The sequence below is a fragment of the Octopus bimaculoides genome, chromosome 14 (genome assembly GCF_046866305.1).
Source record: "Octopus bimaculoides isolate indiv1 chromosome 14, ASM4686630v1, whole genome shotgun sequence".
Lineage (NCBI taxonomy): Eukaryota > Metazoa > Mollusca > Cephalopoda > Octopoda > Octopodidae > Octopus > Octopus bimaculoides.
Genome location: NC_142941.1, coordinates 35,440,150 through 35,462,219, shown reverse-complemented (window position 1 = coordinate 35,462,219; position 22,070 = coordinate 35,440,150). Strand labels below are relative to the sequence as shown.

General features: G+C 34.3%; 1 long non-coding RNA gene across 5 annotated transcripts in view; it reads right to left on the bottom strand.

Moving 5' to 3' along the window:
- LOC149132684 (uncharacterized) overlaps positions 1-22,070 on the bottom strand; it is a 451,111-nt gene that overhangs the window by 257,563 nt on the left and 171,478 nt on the right. For all 5 annotated transcript variants that reach the window (XR_016244285.1, XR_016244284.1, XR_016244283.1 and 2 more), the window contains one exon: positions 16,295-16,374. This is a non-coding gene — a long non-coding RNA (uncharacterized LOC149132684). The remainder of the gene's footprint in view (positions 1-16,294; positions 16,375-22,070) is intronic.

The following is a 22,070-nucleotide window of genomic DNA, read 5'->3' as shown; positions in this document are numbered from 1 at the left end:
TTCTGGACTATGAATCAAAGCTGGATCCCTAACAACCAAAATTTATTGTAACAAAAATATAAAATAAAAGATTGAGACAACAGTTCTTATAAAGTCAGATACTGAGAAGATATAAAACATCAAACTGGGTTAGATCACTATAACATTGAATGAGATGCTGTATTAATAAACAGCTGTGTTCAGTGAGTACACAAAACAGAAAGGTGTTTTTGACTGGGAAGACCACATCAAAGAGGCAAATGACAGTAAGAGGAGGAAATATAATATTCTGGTGGAGCTATGCCAAAGCAATCGTTGGCAAGCAAAGTGTGATATCATAGAGGTGGGATGCAAAGGGTTTGCAGATCAGACCCTCAACAGTGCTTACAACAAGCTCGGTATCACAGGAGCCAGTAGGTGGAAGATCATCAAATTGGATGAAGAAGCATTAGAAGTTACTTCAAGGTGGTTGTAGTTCAGAAGGTGTTGGGAAGAGCATTGCTACCAAAGGTAATAGTAACTGGCTATAAGCTAGGGCCTGATCAACCCTGGTTAGGTCACCTCAATAAACGATCCTTCACAAGTCATATAGACTCATAGGGTGGGTTTCTCAGTTTCAGTTGTACATATATTTCCTCAGTGGAAAGGATGCTGGAGTGTCATAGGATTACTCATTTTTGCCACCTGAGTGGACTGGAGCAATATGTTATTAAGTGATTTGTTCAAGAACACAATTTGTTGCATGGTCCAGGAATTGAAACCACAATCTTACAATTATGACCCCAACACCCCTAACCACTAAGCCATATGTGTCACTTGGGTAAGGCTGCTAGATGTTGAAAGGCCTGGAGTGCCTAATGATCCCAAGAAACATCACTGATGATGTGTCCAGATGCATCAGAGGATAGCGAATGAAAAAACAGTCAAGAATAGGAATTTAGCAAAACCAAAACAAAACAGTTCCAATCTATTTTGTTATTTATGCATATGCTAAAATATTCAGATTTCAATTGTCAGGTTAGTGAGAAATCAGAATTAGATTATTGGTATGAATAAACATTACAACTGCAATCATCATTTTTTTTTTTTTTTTTTTGGGGTGGAATCAGAGATTTTAGTATCATCAGTAAGAAAAAATGTGTTCAGATAGTGAACATTCCTTTCTCAGCATCAAACTAATGTCCATTTCTCCATGTTTACATGTGTCAGATGGAATTTGTTGAGGTAGATTTTTACTGCTTTTCCCTGTCAGTAGCCTATACTTGTTGTCAAGCAAGGTAACATTTCTCCATGACCAAACACTCTTTCATGAAAATTGTAAGTGAAGGACACCACTTCCATAATGGTGACACTTATTTATATTTATTTCTTTATTGCCCACAGGCGGCTAAACATAGAGGAGACAAACAAGAACAGACAAAGAGATTAGGTCGATTACATCGACCCCAGTGCGTAACCAGTAATTATTTAATTGACCCCGAAAAGATGAAAGGCAAGGCTGACCTTGGCAGAATTTGAATGTAACAGCAGACAAAATACCACTAAGCATTTCACCCAGCATGCTAATGTCACATGAAGTCAAGGCAACACATTCACATATATAAGAGGTTTCTTTCAGTTTCCATCTGCCAAATCTACTACATGGCTTTGGTCAACCTGGGGCTACAGTAGAAGATGCTTTGCAGTGGGACTGAACCTGAAACCGTGTGTTGTTGGGAAGAAAACTTCTTATCACATGGCTACACCTGCAATTATATCTCTTCCATATTCAAATTTCAACTCAGACAATACAAATCAAAATTATTCAGTAATGAACAATATGAGTCGAAATTAATAAAATTTAATATGATTTCTAATAAAGCAACTTAATGCATATTACTGTAAAACAATTAAATTGAATATAAATACAATTTATGCTGTCTTTATGCTATCTCTTGCTATCTTTTATCTCTTACTTGTTTCAATCTTTGGACTGTGGCCATACTGGAGCACAGCCTTGAAGAGTTTAGTCAAAACAAATCAACTTTAGTACTTACTTTAAAGTCTGGTACTTATTCTGTTGGTCTCTTTCACCAAACCGCTAAGCTATGGAGATGCAAACAAACCAGCATTGTTTGTCAAGAGGTGGTGAGGGACAAACACACACACACCCATCTATCCATTCATTCATCCATCCATCTATCCATCTATTCATCCATCCATCCATCCATGCACACAGCTCAGGGATTAGAGCATCAGGTTCACAGTCATAAAGTAGCAAATTCGATTCCTGGACCAGACAATGTGTTGTGTTCTTGAGCAAGACACTTTATTTCACATTGCTTCAGTTCACTCAGCTGTAGAAATGAGTTGCGGTGTCATTGGTGCCAAGCTGTATTGGCCTTTGCCTTTCTCATGGATAACATTGATGACATATTTTATGTGGCACCAGCACCAGTGCTTTTTACATGGCACCAGCATGTATACACACACACACACCATAGACTTCCATACATTTTCCATCAACCAAATTCCCTCATGAGACATTAGTAAGCAAACAATACAAACATGTATACATTTACTTGCATAATTGGAATCCAGCTATAAAACTCCTCTGGTATGATTTACTATTTAAAAAAACATAACCAATAAACATGGCATGTTTCCAGTAAATACTTCAGCTGTTAAAAGCACTGGCCTCTGCTTCAAATCAAAATACATGTGCCTATGTAAGACTGATGCAGTTACATATTACTTAAGCCTTTAACGACAATTAATAACAGATTGAATTGTAGATGAGTTGGGAAATGTATATAAAGTAAGCAGCTAAACATTTTGTGTGCTGTAGTTTATTGCATAGATGCGATATGGTTCATTATTCAACATTGATATAAAAACCAAGACTTATATTATAGCAAGTGAATTCCTCATTCTAATCAATAAATATTTCCTAAAAGCAACAAATTCTATGAACTGCTGTTCAACAGAAACAATGAACCTAAGACTGGTATTCAAACTGCATCTCAAACATCTTTCGTGTAATACACAAAAATAATGCTAAGTTCCTGTGGTTTGTTGTGGATTCTATCATAAACCATAAAATGTAATTCCTGCATCATGCTAAAATTTTCATATAATTGGTCAACCACCCTGACATGATTCACCAGTGGAGCCATTCTTAGTCACTTGACTTGCAAGAAATTATAGCCAAATCTCTCATAAATCATAAAAATGGAAGGACTTATTGAACAATGTATGTATGCATGTATATATATATATATATATGTATGTATATATTTATATAAAATGCATTTTCTAGCATGGAAGTCAATGAAGTATGTCATCATCACTATCTCTTCAAATCCTGCTGTATTTCACACGAAATGTTTGGTCCTTCAAAATTGTCTCAGTGTATATAAGCCAACTTAACTTTTGGGGGCCATAAATTTTGGTCTGGAAAGTTTGATTGTATGCCAGAATATAGTGTGTGTGCGCGCGCGCGCAAACACACACGCACACACGCGCACACACACACACACACACACACACACACACATACACTATTTTCTGGCATACAAGTCAAACCTATCAGACCCAAAGTACTGCTTTGGAAGTTTCCTTACACATCTTAGAATGTTTAAAAACAAAGCAATAAATGTTTTGTGTAGCAATACATTGAAAAACGGTTAATGTGTATTTGCTAGGTCAAGACAGACAAGCTGAAGGTTCTTTCTTCTCTTCTTAGCCTAACAAAAACTTTAGATCATCAGAGCATATGTAAGGCATCATAAGAATTTGAAGATCAAGGCTTTCTGAACTGAGATGTGTATGAGCTCATTCAGTACTAGAAACTGTGACATTTTTTTTAATGGCATGGCAATCTATAAAACACTTTACATTCAACTACCAGAACAGAAATGATTAATCGATTATGCCCTCTCCTTCTAAGGGGAGGACATAATACTGGCTCACAGATAGGCAATAGTTTTTCATTGTGTTCCCACCCACATCCACAATACTAAGCCTACTAACACACTGTAAACACCAGAACAGTGATTATATATTTTGTTTGAGACATCATCATTGCTTGAGAATTTTTTTCTTTTAGAAACAGCCCAGCTGCTTTGCCCTTAAGATCAGTTTAAATAGTACAGCTCAGCTATCCTTTCTAAGTCCTATGCCAGCTAAGTTGGGCTGAGTTTCTAATTAGGTATGAAATTTATGAAATCATACTTCTACTGGAGGCAGTTATTGTGCTATCTCCATGCTTTATATGATTCCATAAGTTCAACATACTTCAGGCTCCTTTTTTCAAGTACCTATTCCATATTGTCATCTACCTTCATGCACACACATGCATTAGCAGTAGAAACATCATGCATTATAACATCCACTTTTCAATGCTTGCATAGGTCAGAGTTTATTGATGCAGATATTCTACAGCCTGATATCCTTCCTGTCATCAATCTTTACCTGTTTCCAAGCAAGGAAATATTTCCCCATGGCCACACAAGTTTGCACTGAATACTTGAAAGATATGACATTTATCTACAACAATCATGTGAGGTCAAGACAAGAAAACACACACACACATATATATATCAAACATTTTTTTGTTTCTGTCCACCAAATTCACTCATGAGACTTTGGTTAGTCTTGTAAGTGAATTTGGTAAGTGTGCGCATGCATATATGTATACATATATATATATATACTTGGAAATGGATGCATGTCGTTTGATCATATAATAATATAAATAATATATAAATATATACATATATATATGTACTGTCCTGTTTTTGTTACCACTTTAACCCTCTGCAAAAAATCCCAAATTTTATTTAATCTGTTTTGCAGGAAGGACTGTTTTAATGAAGTCGCATCTTGTCCCTACCTTCGAAATTCAGAGTAGATAAAACAGGGGACAACTGATGAAGGGAATGTTCTTTATGTTGCCTGTCTCGTTTCTCTGTTTGTTTCTTTCGTTGTTCGAAAAAATGTTCATTTTCTATGTTTTTGTTTTTTATGTTCTCGTTTCTCATTTTGTCTACGTTTTTTTGATGTCCTGTACGCATATATGCATGTATATATACATATATATGTAGGTATGTACATATATGTATGTATATATGCATATATTTATATATTATTTATATATATATTATCTGAAATATATAGTATTAAATATCCATCACAGCTGGTCTTACCAATCAGTTTGCATCAAAAAATACAATGGAGTGTTAGGTAATGAACTGATTAACTTTACACTCATCAGGATTAGCCAATAAGGAAGGGAATATGGTGACTGCTCTCTATTGTCAGAGGTGGATTGGCACAACTGATCATCAGTTGCTGTGAAAAAGGTGGTGGAGCGAAAAAGGAGCCAGGGGATCAGTTTAGGACCAATGTCCCTTAGTTGGGTATGCTATGAAGCTGGCAAGAGTTATTTTGAAGTGGAGAAAGTATGTATAACTCTTAATGTGGTGCTCCTGTAGGGATGGGGTGTGTGGTATGTGTGGCGGTGTCATATGTATATTTTTTTTCCAGGGGTGTAGGTATATATATATATATAGCTGTAATCAATGGTCTGTTTTCTTTCAGTGAAGGATAAAGCCATGGAGGTGAGTTATCTTAGTGTGTGTATATGCATGTGTGTACATCCTAGTGTGTGCTTTGGTCAAACTCTTTATATATATATATACACATACATACATACATACATATATATATATATATATATATATATATATATATATATATATATACATGCACACACACGCTCATAAGTATGTGCATGTGTGTGTGTGTGTATATATATATATATATATATATATATATATATATATATATATATATGTGTGTGTGTATTGAAAAAAAGGGAGCAGTCAGAATTTTGGATAATTCTTTATTAGCGATATATATATATAATGCATATGTGTGTATGGAAAATACAGGCATATAACACATATATACATGTATAAGGCATTTGTGAGTTCGAGCATGCATATTATATCTATAAATGTTTGCTTCTGTTTTCTCATCAACTTTTGGAATTATTCTAGTTGTGTATTCCTTCTATCAGAAATATTTTAAGCTAATATGCAGGTTTCCTCTTTACATTCTCTTACATTGTCTTATATAGGCTTTCAAGTTGCATCTGCTGCTATTACTGTTGCTGCCACTGTTGCTGCCACTGTTGCAGGTGCACATTTATCCTGAAGGACAGAGTAGTATTGTTATGTCCAACACAATTATTATATTTACTAAGTTGGCAGATTTAATGTTTACAAATGAATTTAGTCTGTAATATTACACTGCTTCATTGATATTTATTCATTAGCTTATGGGGCCTGAAAACTTACACAATGGAATTGAATTACATTTTGGTTCTTTATATTGCATTGGTCTTTAGTCATTTATTCACACAGGCTTGCAGGCAAGAAACGTTGTTGTTAATGATAGAAATAAAAATAAAAAAAAAAGAAGAATTATTTGCTTGTTTGTGTTTGTAATTTATTATACATTAATACTCAAACATAGTAGTGCCTTTAATTGCATGTACATGCTCTTGTATAAAGACATACATTCACATGCATATATATATATATATATATATATATATATATAAAGAAGCATGTGAATGAAACATGGTTCTGATTCTCCTTGGTAACAGTAACTGTGTGTGTGTGTGTGTGTGTGTGTGTGTGTGTGTGTGTGTGTGTGTGTGTGTGTGTGTGTGTGTGTGTGTGTGTGTGTGCATATATATATATATATATATATATATATATATACATATATATATATATATATATATATATATATGTATGTATGTATGTATGTAATGTATGGATGTATACATAATAGGCTTCTCTCAGTCTGTCTTTCAAATCCATTCATAAGGCTTTGGTCAGCCTGGAGCTACAGTAAAAGACACTTGCCCAAGTTGCTGTGCAGTTGGACTATGGGAATGAACCCAAGCTTTTTTTTACCACACAACCATTCCTGTACACATACATATATAATAGGTGTAAACAGAAGAAGAAATCAAGGTAGTTGCATTTAATATATATAGTTTGCTCCTTATGTATATTAAAAGGTAATTCATGCCCTCATTACAAAGGAAAATGTCAAGAAATGAAACAAAATCTATGTCCCTCTCCATATATAATCAGATGTCAAGTCTTGCTTGTATTATGAGCCATTGTGGTATCTAAAACCGAGAGAACCTATATGTCATTGCTTGACATTCTAGAAATAATAGTTAAATCTCCACCAAATCACTGCTATTGGTTTTAAATTGAATCATTATTGGAACCTATATATGATCATAGATTAGTTTGCTAGAAATAATATCCTTCCAAATTATTTCTCCCCATCAATGGGTAGGATTGTATGAGAGAATGTCTGTCTTTGATGTAGATTTAAAAGGATGAGATCGTTATTCATATCATAAGGCAGTGAATTAGCAAAACTGTTAGCACATCAGGCAAAATGTGTAGTGTCATTTCTTCCTGCTCTTTACATTTGAGTTCAAATGTTGCCAAAGTTAGCTTTGCTGTTCATCCTTTTTGCATTCACCAAATAAAGTACCAGGCAAGAACTAGCTCCAACCCTGAAATTGGTCAATGTCCCATTCAGGGGAATGCTGTAATCCTGGTTTTTTATATGCCATGGAAACAGGGTAACTAGCCCTATGAGTCTTAGGGGGTGAGAAAACACCAAGAATGTGACAGTTGGTACTCATTTCAGTAAGGTAGACTGGAGTAATGTGAAATGAAGTGTTTTACTCAATAACACAACACAATGTCTGCTTCAGGAGCCAAACACATGATCTAATCATAGTGAACTCAATATCCTAACCACTAGGTCATGAACCTTCTTGACAGCACATGCTTCATAATCATAAAATTCTCAATAATACAAATAAGCTTAATAAAGAAATAAGTTAAAACAACAAATATGAAGGCAAAAATCATCTTACTAACTAATAAATATGATGAAACAAATGATTATAAACCATTAAGATACAGATAAGACACTCAAACCAATCCAAACAAAATGAAAAAGAAATGAACAAGTTCATACTGAGTAATATAAAAGAACATATACCAGCAAACTGCAGTTCTTGCCTGGGGATCATGCTGGCATGAGACTTGAGTTGTAAGACAAACATTTAGTTTATATAAAACCATATTCTTTATAATATGTATTGAGATCTCATTTTATCTTATTCATTTGACAAAAATCAACATATGTGTATATTCTACTCACACACAGTCTTACATGTGAATCTGTGTGCACGTGTTTGTATATACATCCTTATATGCAAATGCATATGTGGAGGTGTGTGGCTTAGTGGTTAGGATGTTGGACTCATGATCGTAAGATTGTGGTTTCGATTCCTGGGCTGGGTGACATGTGTTCTTGAGAAAACACTTCATTTCACATTGCTCCAGTCCACTCGGCTGGCAAAAATGAGTAATCCTGCGATGGACCAGTGTCCCATCCAGGTGGGGAATATATACATCATTGAAAATGGGAAACTGGCCCTCATAAGCCTGGCATGGCTTGACAAAGAAGTACTTGTTCTTTTTTTTGTGTGTGTGTATGTGTGTATATATATATATATATATATATATATATATATAGATAGATATAGATATATAGGGCAGGGAATCGTCAATTAGTAATAAAATTAATAATTAACAATTTTGCCGGGTAGCTCAGTATGAAAAAACCTTTATCGGTAAAACCATTTATAATCATAAATATATAGGGATTAGCAGTAGCCTGCTTCTCCAACATACTGAGAATTCAGAAATAGCAGTCAAAGAACTACTGATTCCAAAACTACAAATTTTTCTCTAATGGATAGCGATATCTATGGTACCCATCGCTATCCATTAGAGAAAAATTTGTAGTTTTGGAATCAGTAGTTCTTTGACTGCTATTTCTGAATTCTCAGTATGTTGGAGAAGCAGGCTACTGCTAATCCCTATATATTTATGATTATATATATATATATATATATATGGACTGTGTTTTAAAGGTTCGTCTTTGTCCAGCCATTTGTGCTGAACGTTTATGGTTGTTGTATTGGATCAGAACAAAAAAAATAACGCAGTGACCTAACAAATTGTATTTAGAATATTAATTCCGATTCTTTAATCCAAGAAATTTGCAATTGCGTAAATGTATGAATTTTAAACATACACACACACACACACAGAAAATCTGCCTTTTATAGATAAGATACTCATGATGTCATTCAGTGGACTGAACCTGAAATCATTTGGTTGGCAGGCAACCCTCTTAACCACACAACCATGCCTTTGCACATACATCTGTATGTGTGTGTGTGTGTGTGTGTTTGATTTTGCTTATGTCTTGTAGCAAATAAAGTCAGATAAGTACTTGACTTAAAAATAAGTACAGACGCTGATATGGTTGATTAAAACTGCCTCAAGACAGACCTCTAGAATGACTGCAGCCCAACGACTGTAACAAATGAAACAAAAAGCAATTTTTTTTTTAAACATGGTAAGTGTACAAAACAACCATGGCTACTTATATATATATATATATGAGTTGCAGGGGCGGCTGTGTGGTAAGAAGCTTGCTTTCCAGCTACGTGGTTCCAAGTTCAGTCCCATTGTATGGCACCTTGGGCAAGTGTCTTCTACTATAGCTTCAGGCTGACCAAAGCCTTGTGAATGGATTTGGTAGACAGAAACTGGAAGAAGCCTTATATATATATATATATATATATATATATATACATACTATCTGTGAGATTCTCAGCTTTTTTAGCTGCCATTTCTGAACTTCGGTATATGGTGAAGCAAATATTTGCTGATCCCTTAATTATATTTATAAATATATATGAGCTTTTAAATAAGTTCTCCACCAATAATGGTGCTTTCATACCGATGGGCTTGGTAAAAATTATTAATTGTTAATTGATTTATTAATTAATAAATTGATAATCCTTTACCCTTTTAATTTGTAATAATTATATATATATATATGTATATATATATATATATATGTGTGTGTGTGTGTGTATTTGTGTTTGTCCATCCACCATCACTTGACAACTGATGCTGGTATGTTTATGTCCCCATAACTTAGCAGTTTGGCAAAAGTGATCGATAGAATAAGTACTAGGCTTACAAAGAATAAGTCCTGGGGTAGATTTCTTTGACTAACCCCCTTAAAGGCAGTGCTACAGCATGGCCACAGTCAAATAACTGAAACAAGTAAAAATAAAAAGAATAAATACACACACACACATATATATGTATACACACACACACACACACACACATACACACAAATATATTCATTTTTCTCAAAAGCTGGTTTGTTCCCAATTGCTGTTTACTCAAAGAAATTCTGTTAAAATGCTGGACAATTTATGAATTTTAAAAAACATAAATTTTTGCATACACACACACATTCACATTTAGTCATACATATATATGCGTAAACAGAATTCTTGTATATATATCTGTTAATTCCTCTGTATATGTGGGAATGTGTATATATATATATATATATATATATATATATATATGTGTGTAGATGAATATGTATGAACACCTGTGTATGTGTTTATGTGGTGGGTGTATTATAGGCATATGTGAATAAATGCTGGATGTGACCAAAATAGTAATGTCTCTAATGTGAGGAGGACAGAAAAGAAAGAAAGAGAGAAAAAAAAAACAAGATGACAATTAATCAAAATTCATCTCATGTGTTTAGGAGTGTTATTGTGGCATTTTTTAATGTTTTTTTTTTATTCATTCATAAATCATTTCTCTAGTTTGGTTTTATATTTATTTATCTTTCATTACTCTATTTATTTAATTATTCATTTATTTATTTATCTATTCACTTATCATATTATTTATTATATATTTGTTTGTTTATTTACTTCTTTATTCATTTATACTTTTTAACCCCTTTTCGTTCATTCATAAATGATTCTCAACTGGTGTGGTAATTATGATGTTGACCTGCTGACTAAATGCTTTAAGTGTTTGTTTGTATCACATTACAGGTTTGTTGTATGTTGGCATATATATATATATAGATAGATATATATATATTGATGATGTACTTAACCCTTTATAGATGAGCCATGAAAGTAGCTCTAACTACAGTGCATTTTCAGTATTATTGTGTATAATGCAAGGCAATCAATTGTTTGAAACATTAGAGCATCAGACAAATACTTTGCAGTAATTGCTGTGTGTATATGTGCATGTGCACGCATGTTTGTGTGTATGTGTGTGCGCGTATGTGTGTATATATATATGTGTGTATGTATATATATATATATATATATGTATATATCCAAGTTTGTATGTGTGTTTGTGCATTTGTCCATTTACAATAATGTTTTTTAGCAAAATGTTAATAGCATCATTCTCACTGATCTGAGAGTTGCAGCCTGACCCACCACACTAAACAAAAAGACAAAAACAAAAAAAAAAAACAAAAAAAAACAATCTAATACAAAACATATAAGAGATATTTTTGTTGGTTCACTGTTTTATGTGAAGGACTATTAATATGCACATCTGTTGTTTGCTTCAGCAATACCTGAGCAAAGCCTTGCAGGGATTTAGATGAACAAAACAAACCCCAGGACTTTTTCCTTTTAAATCTGGTACACATTCTATCAGTCACTTTTTGTCAAGCCTCTCAGTTACAGTGATGTAAACAAAGCAGCACAGGCTGTCAATTGTGGAGTGGGCCAAGCACAGACATATAGACATATACTGTCCACCACAAACTTATTCACAATGGTTTCCTACTCAGTTTCTGTCTACAAAATTCTCTCAAATGGTATTGGATGGTTTGGGATTAAAGTAGAAGACACTTGCCCAAAGTGTTGCACAGTAGGACTGAACCTGAAAGCACTTAACTCTAATTCAGGCTTTGTAATCAAACAGCCATACTTGCACCTAAAATATAAATAAAGGGTTTGCTTTATCCCCTTCATGTAGTAAACATAATATGCTATCTTTCTTTTTCAGACTTTTATCAATGTCTATTTAACTCTTTTGATAACTGTCTAACCCAGTTCCCAAAGTGGGCAGTACTGCCCCACTGGGGGCAGTGTAAAATTCTAAGGGGGTATTAAAAAAAAGTTGGGTGATAATGGGGTAGTGATTCATGTAAAAAGTGGGGCAATAATAGGGTAGTGATTCATGTAAAAACAACAAAATAATGAGTTTATTAGGTTAAGTTTTATTTGTGAAATACAGTTACTTTGAATTTGTTTCAGAAAGAGGTCTATGTTTGTGATGGTTAGTTGGGGTGGAGGAGCTAGGAATGTGGCCTGGATGTCAAGGGGGTGGCAGCCTGGAAAAGTTTGAGAACCACTGGTCTATCTCAATGCCAAGCCTACTCTGTGATGCAAAACTGCCTGTTTTACAATGTTCATATTTAAACTAAAAACTTTCCATCATTATTAAATGAAAGAACAATTATGCTATGTTCCAAACACCAGTTTAATAAAGAAGATATTATATTACTAAATCATATATATTAGGTTGTCAAGTATGAAATTTGTAGAAAAGAAAAAAGTTTGCTAATGTTTTATAATTACAAGGAATAGTTTTTATCCATCGAAGTATGCAGCCATATTGTCAATGCATTTTGCCATTTCAGTGGTAGCTTGTCCAGCTCAGAACTGTAAAAGCCTGGCAATCTAGAGTCAATAAAATCTTGGAAGGTCTGTTTTACTGCATCGTCGGAGTTAAATTTTTTTCCTATCAAAAAGTTATCCAAATTCTGGAAGAAGTGGTCGTTAGTGGGGGCAAGATCAGGTGAGTATGGTGGATGATGGAGAACTTCTAACTTCAATTCCTGTAGTTTCGCCAATGTCATTTTTGCGATGTGTGGTCCGGCGTTGTCTTGCAATAAAATAGGAGTGGATCTGTTGACTAATCTAGGCTGTTTTTTTTTGTAAGTTTCTGCATCATTTGGTCCAGTTGGCTGCAGTATACTTTGGCCATGATTGATGAACCAGGTTAAATGAAATAATAATGGATCACACCTGCGCCAGACCACCAAACACACACCATCAGCTTCTTTTGATGAATTTTGCTTTTTGGACTGTGTTTTAGAGGCTCGTCTTTGTCCAACCATTGTGCTGAACGTTTATGGTTGTTGTATTGGATCCATTTCTCATCACATGTTACTATTCGATTCAAAAATGATTCATTTTTGTGACAAGAAAGTAGCATAATGCAGGCTTCCAAACGTTGCTGTTTCTGATTTTCATTGAGTTCATGTGGAACCCACTTATCCAACTTCTTCACTTTTTCACTTTGAACTAGGTGAGTCAATATTGTTTGCTGGCTAACACCAAACAACAACGTGTTTGACCGTGTTGCTCATTTGTGAAGTCAAAGTTACCAGAACAAAAAAAATGACGCAGTAACCTAACAAATTGTATTTAGAATATTAATTCCAATTCTTTAATCCAAGAAATTTGCAATTGCGTAAATGTATGAATTTTAAACATACACACACACACACACACACAGAAAATCTGCCTTTTATAGATAAGATACTCATGATGTCATTCAGTAGACTGAACCTGAAATCATTTGGCTGGCAGGCAACCCTCTTAACCACACAACCATGCCTTTGCACATACATCTGTATGTGTGTGTGTGTGTGTGTGTGTGTTTGATTTTGCTTATGTCTTGTAGCAAATAAAGTCAGATAAGTACTTGACTTAAAAATAAGTACAGACGCTGATATGGTTGATTAAAACTGCCTCAAGACAGACCTCTAGAATGACTGCAGCCCAACGACTGTAACAAATGAAACAAAGAACAATTTTTTTTAAACATGGTAAGCATACAAAACAACCATGGCTATTTAAATTCAGCAACTGGTCTGCTGGAACAAGGCTGAAGCAAGAATACACATCAATATGAGACATTCTTTCATTCACTTCTTCTTCAATAGAAACAACCACACTATTGACTCATAAAAATGTATCATCCATCTTCATCAACTAAATTATTCTTTTGCAAATATTTAAAAAAAAAAAATGAAAAAAAAAGAAAATTTCAAAAATAATATAAAATTTTGATTAATTAATCTATTCAAGATTTCGTTTTTATTTAGCTATCAGAATTGACTTCATTGTAATTTAAAACAAATAATTTTTTTTTTTTTAAATTTAATTCCTGTTTTGCAGACTACTTTTAATTCTGTATTGTTTTTGGTAATCAACATTACAGTTTGGCTTTCTGCCGCTCTGAAACACCATCTTCATGAAAACAATAGTTAAGTTAGTGATCATCATCATACATTAACATCTGTTTTCGAGGCTGGCATAAGTTGGCTGGTTTAGCAGGATTCAGCAAGCTGCAGGGCTGTGCCAAGCTCCACTGTCAGCTTTGGCATGGTTTCTATGGCTGGATACCCTTCCTAATGCCAATTGCCTTACTGTTTGTACTGTTACCAGCTTTTGGTGAGGTTACTAAGTATCTTTCAAGACAGAAAATGGACAGAGTAGAACAAGGAAATAGTGGGGAGGAGGTAAGTGGTAGGGCAAAGAAAGGGAAAGGAGTCATGTGCTGATACTACCCTCAAGTAATTACAGTAGTCATGAAGTTCTACATATAAAGGAGTGATGGAGGACCAGGTGTTAACAGAATGGGAAATAGAAAATACTTGTTGGTGTAGAATGGATCATAAGCATAAACAGAATGGTTTGGGGCATCATCTTTTGCTGTGGTGGATGGGTCTTATTGAACACAGCAAATTACCTATCATAGTGAAATAATTATGAGATTGATTAACCCATTACCTACCAGTGATCTTATATGAGATCACTTAAAAATTACAAATTTCATAATTATCTGTCAATATTTACACATATCTAACCTTTTTGCTATATCTACTAGATATATTTCTCTGATATTCAAATGAGGTTTGCTAATTTTTCACCCAATATCTCGCTTATTTCTATTTAAAATGTTATTTTGAAATGTTATTTTGAAATGTTATTTTGATCATTCCAGTGTGTTTCTAAGGCTGTTTTATGCTAGAAATCAAAGTTTCATTAAAAAAATTCCAGTTAATAGAATTATGGGAGGTAATGGGTTAACATCTACCACGTATATTGATACACAGACAAAACATTAACAATATTCATTATGTAGATGACAGTCTTCATAGTAACAACAGAGTAAGATCTACAAACATTTGTTAATACAATTAATGGTGAGAGCGGAAAGATGGATTCCAGTCTCAACAGAAGAAAGAGATAATGACAATCTCAAAGAGAATATTGGTTTCAAATTTTGGCACAAGGCTAGAAAGCTTGGAAGAGCAGATTAGTTGATTACATCAACCCCAGTGCTCAACTAGTACTTATTTTATCGACCTTGAAAGGATGGAAAGCAAAGTGGACCTCAGCGGAATTCGAACTCAAAATGCAAAGACATGAAATGTCACTAAGCATTTTGCCCGGTGTGTTAACAATTTTAGGCAGCTTGCTACCTTAATGTAAACAATTCTGTCAGCTTGTCACCTTAATATCAAACAATCCTGTCAGCTTGTCACCTTAATGTCAAATAGTCCTGTCAGCTTGCTACCTTAATGTCAAAGAAAATATTACCAGTTTGCAATATAACAATCTTTTCATTGCCATGTCTCTATTGAAATGCACTGCCTTTGTTTCAATTAATTTACAATCTAGTTCTTGGAACATGATATAGAATTTGACGGGAGGTTTTTTTTGTTCTTTTAAATTTAAATCTCTTTAAAATGTTAAGTTTGTATCATAGAATCAAGGGCTGCCTCATGCAGGTTAGTATCAAGAAGGTTAATACAGTAAACTACCTTGAAACAAGTCAGTAATTTCAAATATTTGGGAACTATTCATTGAAGAAATTATGTCAAGGATTGAACATGCCAAAGCTGTTTATAATGAGATCAAAGATATTTTTTTATCAAATAAGAGACTATTAGTAACAGTGAGGAAAAGGGATCTCAGGGGGAATACAGAACATATCCTTACATATTCAGGGATATGGTTCCTTAGGTGAATACTGACGATGCCCTATGCAAACAGAATGAAAAACTTCAAAGTCCTTTGACAAGCAAAGACTATCTGCAAATATTTCAAGAGTGCAAAAAGTCAACAGGCTCAGTCCATTGGACATCACATGAAACTAAAAACACTCAAGTACTTGGTGACAACTAGCAAACTGAAAGGAAGAAGCAGCTGAGAGAGAGAGAGAGAGAGAGAGAGAGAGAGAGAGAGAGAGAGAAAGAGAAAGAAAGTGAATGGTCTTACCAGCTAGATTCATAAAGGCTTTCCCAATAGCCTGCTGTATGTGGGACAGGATGACTTGAAGATCCATGATCACTGATGACCTGCAAGCATGACATTTGAAGACAATAAGGTTAGTGATACTAGAATACAGTTAGCACTGAAAATATGCTAAGACAGATAGTGAAGAAAAGCTAACATTTGCCTAATGACTGATGTTGTTTTAAACAAGTATGGGAGACAAGTCTGAATATATTTCAAGCTCATTGAACCTTCCTTGTAAAACCAATTTCACCAAATATATAAAAATGCTAAATTGATATTATTCACAAGATTATAACATTTTTTATCAAAAACTTTTGTATGTCTGTGTGCAAGTGAGGAAAGGGGTAGGCATCTTCTGTCTCAATATGGTAAAAGACAATGTAAACGAAAGGAAGTGCCAACCATCTGAAGGAACCAAAGAATTCAATAAGGAATATTTATGTGGCGTGTGTGTATAAGTGCATGCATGTGTGTGTGTTTATATATATATATATATATATATATATATATATATATACACACACACACACACACACACACACAAAAAGCAAAAAAAAAAAAAAAACTAAACAAACAAATTATATTTTCAGAGGTAAAACAGAACAAAAAAAAAGATGCTAATTAATTCATTCTTTTCTACCTTTTCAAGATTTTTGTAAATTAGTTACATTTTTTTTTTTATCCTGTTGTTTTCGAAAATTATTTTGATAGTTCATTCCCTCTTTTTATTACATATATATATATATGTTCTTTTAATTTTTAATTATTTGATTCTAAACTTCTGCAAGAATGTCTCCTTAAAGAAGAAAACTTAAATTATTTTTTTTAGATATTTAATTTTTGTTTTTACATTTTGTATTTATTTATCCATGTTGTTCCTATTCTTTGTTTTTAGCAACTATTTGTTTTTGTCTGTTCATTATTATTTTTACTTGCTTGTTTGCTTCTCTGCTTGTTAGGTTTGGCCTTTAATCTTCCATTGTTTGCAGATGTAGAGTTTTTTTTCCCTCCTATAATTTGGTGAGGTCAAAAAGGTAGGGAATAACAGAAAAACTATAACTGTAAATCAATTTCTGTACATGGTTTTTTAAAAATTTCAGTTTGGTATTGTTAATATTATTATTGTCTTTAACTTATTATTATTATTATTATAATTATTTTATTATTATTATTATTATAGTTATTTTATTATTATTATAGTCATTTTATCATTATTATTATAGTTATTATTATTATAGTTAGCAAATTGGCAGAAACATTAGCACACAACAGGCGAAATGCTTTGTGGTATTTCGTCTGTCTGCATGCCCTGAGTTCAATGCCTTTCATCCTTTTGGCGTCAATAAATTAAGTACCAGTGAAACATTGGGGTCAATGTAATTGACTCATGCCCTCCCCCAAAATTTCAGGCCTTGTGCCTATAGTAGAAAGGATTATTATCATTATTATTATTATTATTATTATTATTAAGGTAGCATGCTAGTAGAACTCGGCATACCAAACAAAATGCTTAGCAGCATTTCTTCCAGCTCTTTACATTCTGATTTCAAATTCTGCTGGGATTAACTTTACTTTCCATCCTTTCAGGGTCAATAATTTAAGTACCGGTCAGGCACTGAGGTTGATAAAATAAGCACAAGTTGGGCACTTGGGGGTGAAGGTAATTAACTAAACCCTACCCTTTGAAATTATTGGTACTTTACTAGCATTTGAAAATTATTATTATTGACTTCAAATTCCACTTTGCCTTTCATTCTTTCAGAGTCAATAAATTAAGTACCAGTTGAGTAATCAACTATCCCCCTACACCAAATTTCAGGCCTTGTGTCTATAGTAGAAAGGATTATTATTATTATTGTTGTTGTTGTTGTTTTAATGAGAGTTTTTTGTTGGAATTCGTGGAATCTTGTACCAGTAGCAGGCTTGCTACATGCAGCCTACAGTACTATGCTGTTTGTTCACTTCAACTGTCTAATACTTTTCTGATGATTCTGGCTGTGCCAAGAAGGCAAACTTTTAGCAACACCACTACCAGGCACTCTATTCTCATTTCCTTTATATTCCTCTCAATAGCTTTTGATACTGTTCCCAAAACCCCAATAATAATTGGCACTATCTTCAACTATTATTATTATTATTATTATTATCATCATCATCATCATATAAGGCAATGGGATTAGCATGCTGGGTGAAATATTTAGCAGCATTTCATCCATCGCTACATTTTGAGTTTAAATTCTATTGGGGTCAATAAGTACCAGTTGAGCATTGGGGTCAATGTAATTGACTAGCCCCATCCCCTAAAATTTCAGGCCTTGTGCCTTTAGTAGAAAGAATTATCATCATTATCATCATCATTAAAGCAATGTACTGGCAGAATAATCAGAGTATCGGAGAAAATGCTGCACAACCACTGGCCTTGGGTCAAAATTAAAATGAATTCACACAATAATAACTATTATTATTAGCATCATTACTATTATTACCTCTGCCTTAACAAAGGCGGAGGTATTGTTTTCAGTTGTGTTTGTTTGTTTGCTCGTCTGCGGACCAGATATCTCAAGAACTGCTGGATGGATTTGGATGAAACTTTCAGAAATGTTTTGACTCATGACTGGCACAAACTGATTAGATTTTGGGATTGATCCAGTACCAGACAAGGAGACTGGAGTATTTTTCCTGTTTTTTTACTTAACTTTTGAGAGTGGACGAGTTCATTTTTAGTATTCTCATTTGTGAGAGCAGTTGAGTTTACTTCAGACATTCTCATTCTAAAAATCATCTCTGTCTAATTGTTGAGACGACGTTGGTGTTGCCTTGGCAGAGGTTTGCGTTATCTGAGTGCTCTTGTGATGTTTTACCTTTGCTTTAATTTATACAAACTGCATACAATACTCAACCAGAGATGTCAAGGGACAACTAGACTTAGTATCAAAGATGCAAATTGATGAAGTATCATGTAATATAAAAAAAAAAAAACTAAAACTGATGTCTGTGTGTTAAAAACAAAAATCTCTTTATAAAATTTATAATAACACTGAATGAATAAGATGACATTTAAGCAGAGAGGAGTTTACATAAAATTTTTATTATTATTCTTTTAACTCTGTTTCTTTTTTTGTTTGTTTTTTTTTTGTTGGAAGTCCTTGAGTCTTGTGTGTGTAGTAGGCTTGCTACCTGCAGCTTACAGTACCATGCTATCTGTTCTTTTCAACTATCGAATACTTTCTTAATGATTCTGGCTGTGCCAAGGAGGCAAAACCTTTTGTAACAGTTCTACTGATCACTCTCTTCCAATTTCCTTTTTATTATTATTATTATTATTATTATTATTATTATTATTATTAAGAGAAAAGCACATGCCATCAAAGTAACACTGGGGTACAAATATACAAAGCCCAATATACCCATCATGACTACCCTTCTGATAAGGGAACACCAGGCACATGTATCATAACCATATGTGCACAACAGGGTGGCCTTATATCAAGATAAACAGGGCATGACCTTGCAGGTGGGACCCAGTTAGAATAAGGTTTGTTTAAGGATGATGAATGAAACACCTATGTTTCCAAAGGTGAATTATTCAAGCCCCAAAGAATTCCTCTCAACACATGGCTATGATGCTCCCCCACTACTTCTGCTCCTGATCAGAGATGCACATATCGTCAGCCACTAAGGAACATGCTCAACTGGTTATGGTCAAGCAAATCTATGGTATTGAGCAAAATATTTGCTGTAGCCTATCTTTTATACCAAGACAAAACATGTACACTATAACATTTCCAATCAGTTACGATGAAAAGCCATGAGAGCCACTGCCTGGTACTGCATCCGGGCATTTATTTTTATTATTATTAAGGTGGTGAGCTGTCAAAATTGTTACTGTGCCAGACAAAATTCTTAGCAGCATTTCATCCACCTTTTACCTTCTTAGCTCAAATTCCACCGAGGCTAACTTTGATTTCATCCATTCGATATCAATAAAATAAATAGCAGTTGACCATTGGAATTGATGTAACGGACTCGTCCCATCCCAATAAATCTCAGGCCTTGTGCCTAAAGTAGAGAGGATTATTATTATTGTTATTATTATTATTAAGGCATCATGCTGGCAGAATCGTTAGCATGCCAGGCAAAGTTCTTAGCAGCATTTCGTCTGTCTCTACGTTCTGAGTTCAAATTCAGCCAAGGTCAACCTTGCCTTTCATTCTTTTGGGGTCAATACATTAAGCACCAGTCAAATACTGGGGTTGATGTAATTGACTAGACCCCTCCCACAAAATTTCAGTCTTTTACCTATAGTAGAAAGGATTATTATTATTATTATTATTATTATTATTATTATTATTATTAAGGCAGCATGCTGGGCAAAATGCTTAGTGGCATTTCTTCTGTCTTTACATTCTGAATTCAAATTCTGCTGAGGTCAACTTTGTCCTTCATCCTTTCGGTGTTGATACCATAAGTACCAGTTATGTACTGGGGTTGATATCCCCCTACACCAAATTTCAGGCTTTGTGCCTGTAGTAGAAAGGATGATGATTATTATTATTGTGTTCATGAAGCTCAGTTTGTCATGATGTGACTCATAGTTTGATTTCATGTGTGCAAGTGTCTTCTACTCTAGCTTTGGCTTGACCAATTAACCAATGCTTTGGTAATGGAATTTAGGAGAGGGAAACTGATGGTGTGTTGATGAGCATATCATCTGTTTCCCTCTTCTAAAGAAGCAGAACTGCCTTTTCTTCTTATAGCTGGGACCCTGACAAGGTCAGAGTAGACTTGGGAACAATAATGGTTAAAAGACAGTTCCACATTTTCCAAAATCTTGGAACTCCTAAACCAGGACTTCACTACTAAATGCAATTTGAAGTCATACCCAAGAGAATTTACTGTTTTATAAAAGACATAGGCACATTGGCTAATACAGTTTTTCGTTAGATACACTGTTTGAAATATAAAGACTGGATGGTCATAAATTTAAGTTAAGTTGCCTTCTCACATCATGTCAACTCATAAGGGCCAGTTTCCTGGTTTCAAGTCATATCTATTTCTCACCAGGACAGGATGCCAGTCCGTTGCAGGATTACTCATTTTTGCCAGCTGAGTAGAGTGGAGCAATGTGAAATAAAGTGTTTTGTTCAAGAATACAACACGTCACCCAATGCAGGAATCCAAATTACACTCTTGCAATCATGAGTCTAAACACCCTTACCACTAAGCCACACACACCTCCACATGGCCATAAATGGAATATCTAGAATCATAAGTCTGCTCGATCAAGATTGATCTGGGGCTAATAGCAGCAAAACATCAATAGAACTATCTTGTCCATTATAGGAACACCACCACTGATCGACAACTATGACAACTACTTACACAACAGACACCACAGTCACAACAACAACAAAAACAGCAACAACCACACTGATCAGTAATAAAATGTGTGACTCAAATATGTCTTCTCTTTCACTCTGTCTGTTTGTCTATCTCTCTTCTTCTCTCTCCCCTCTCTCTCTCTCTCTCATACTGAAGATGTTAACTGTAGGGAAAACTTAGCAACTATGTCTGTCTGTCTGTCTGTTGGTCGCTCTGTGTGTTGAAGATGTTAACTATAAGGTAAAAAACCTAACAATTCTGTTTGTCTCTGTATTAAAAACGTTAACTGTGGGGGAAAACCTAGCAACTGATTGTTCCACAAGGATAAATATTTACGGTTGCATCTTGCTTTACCAGGAAGAACAGAAAATTT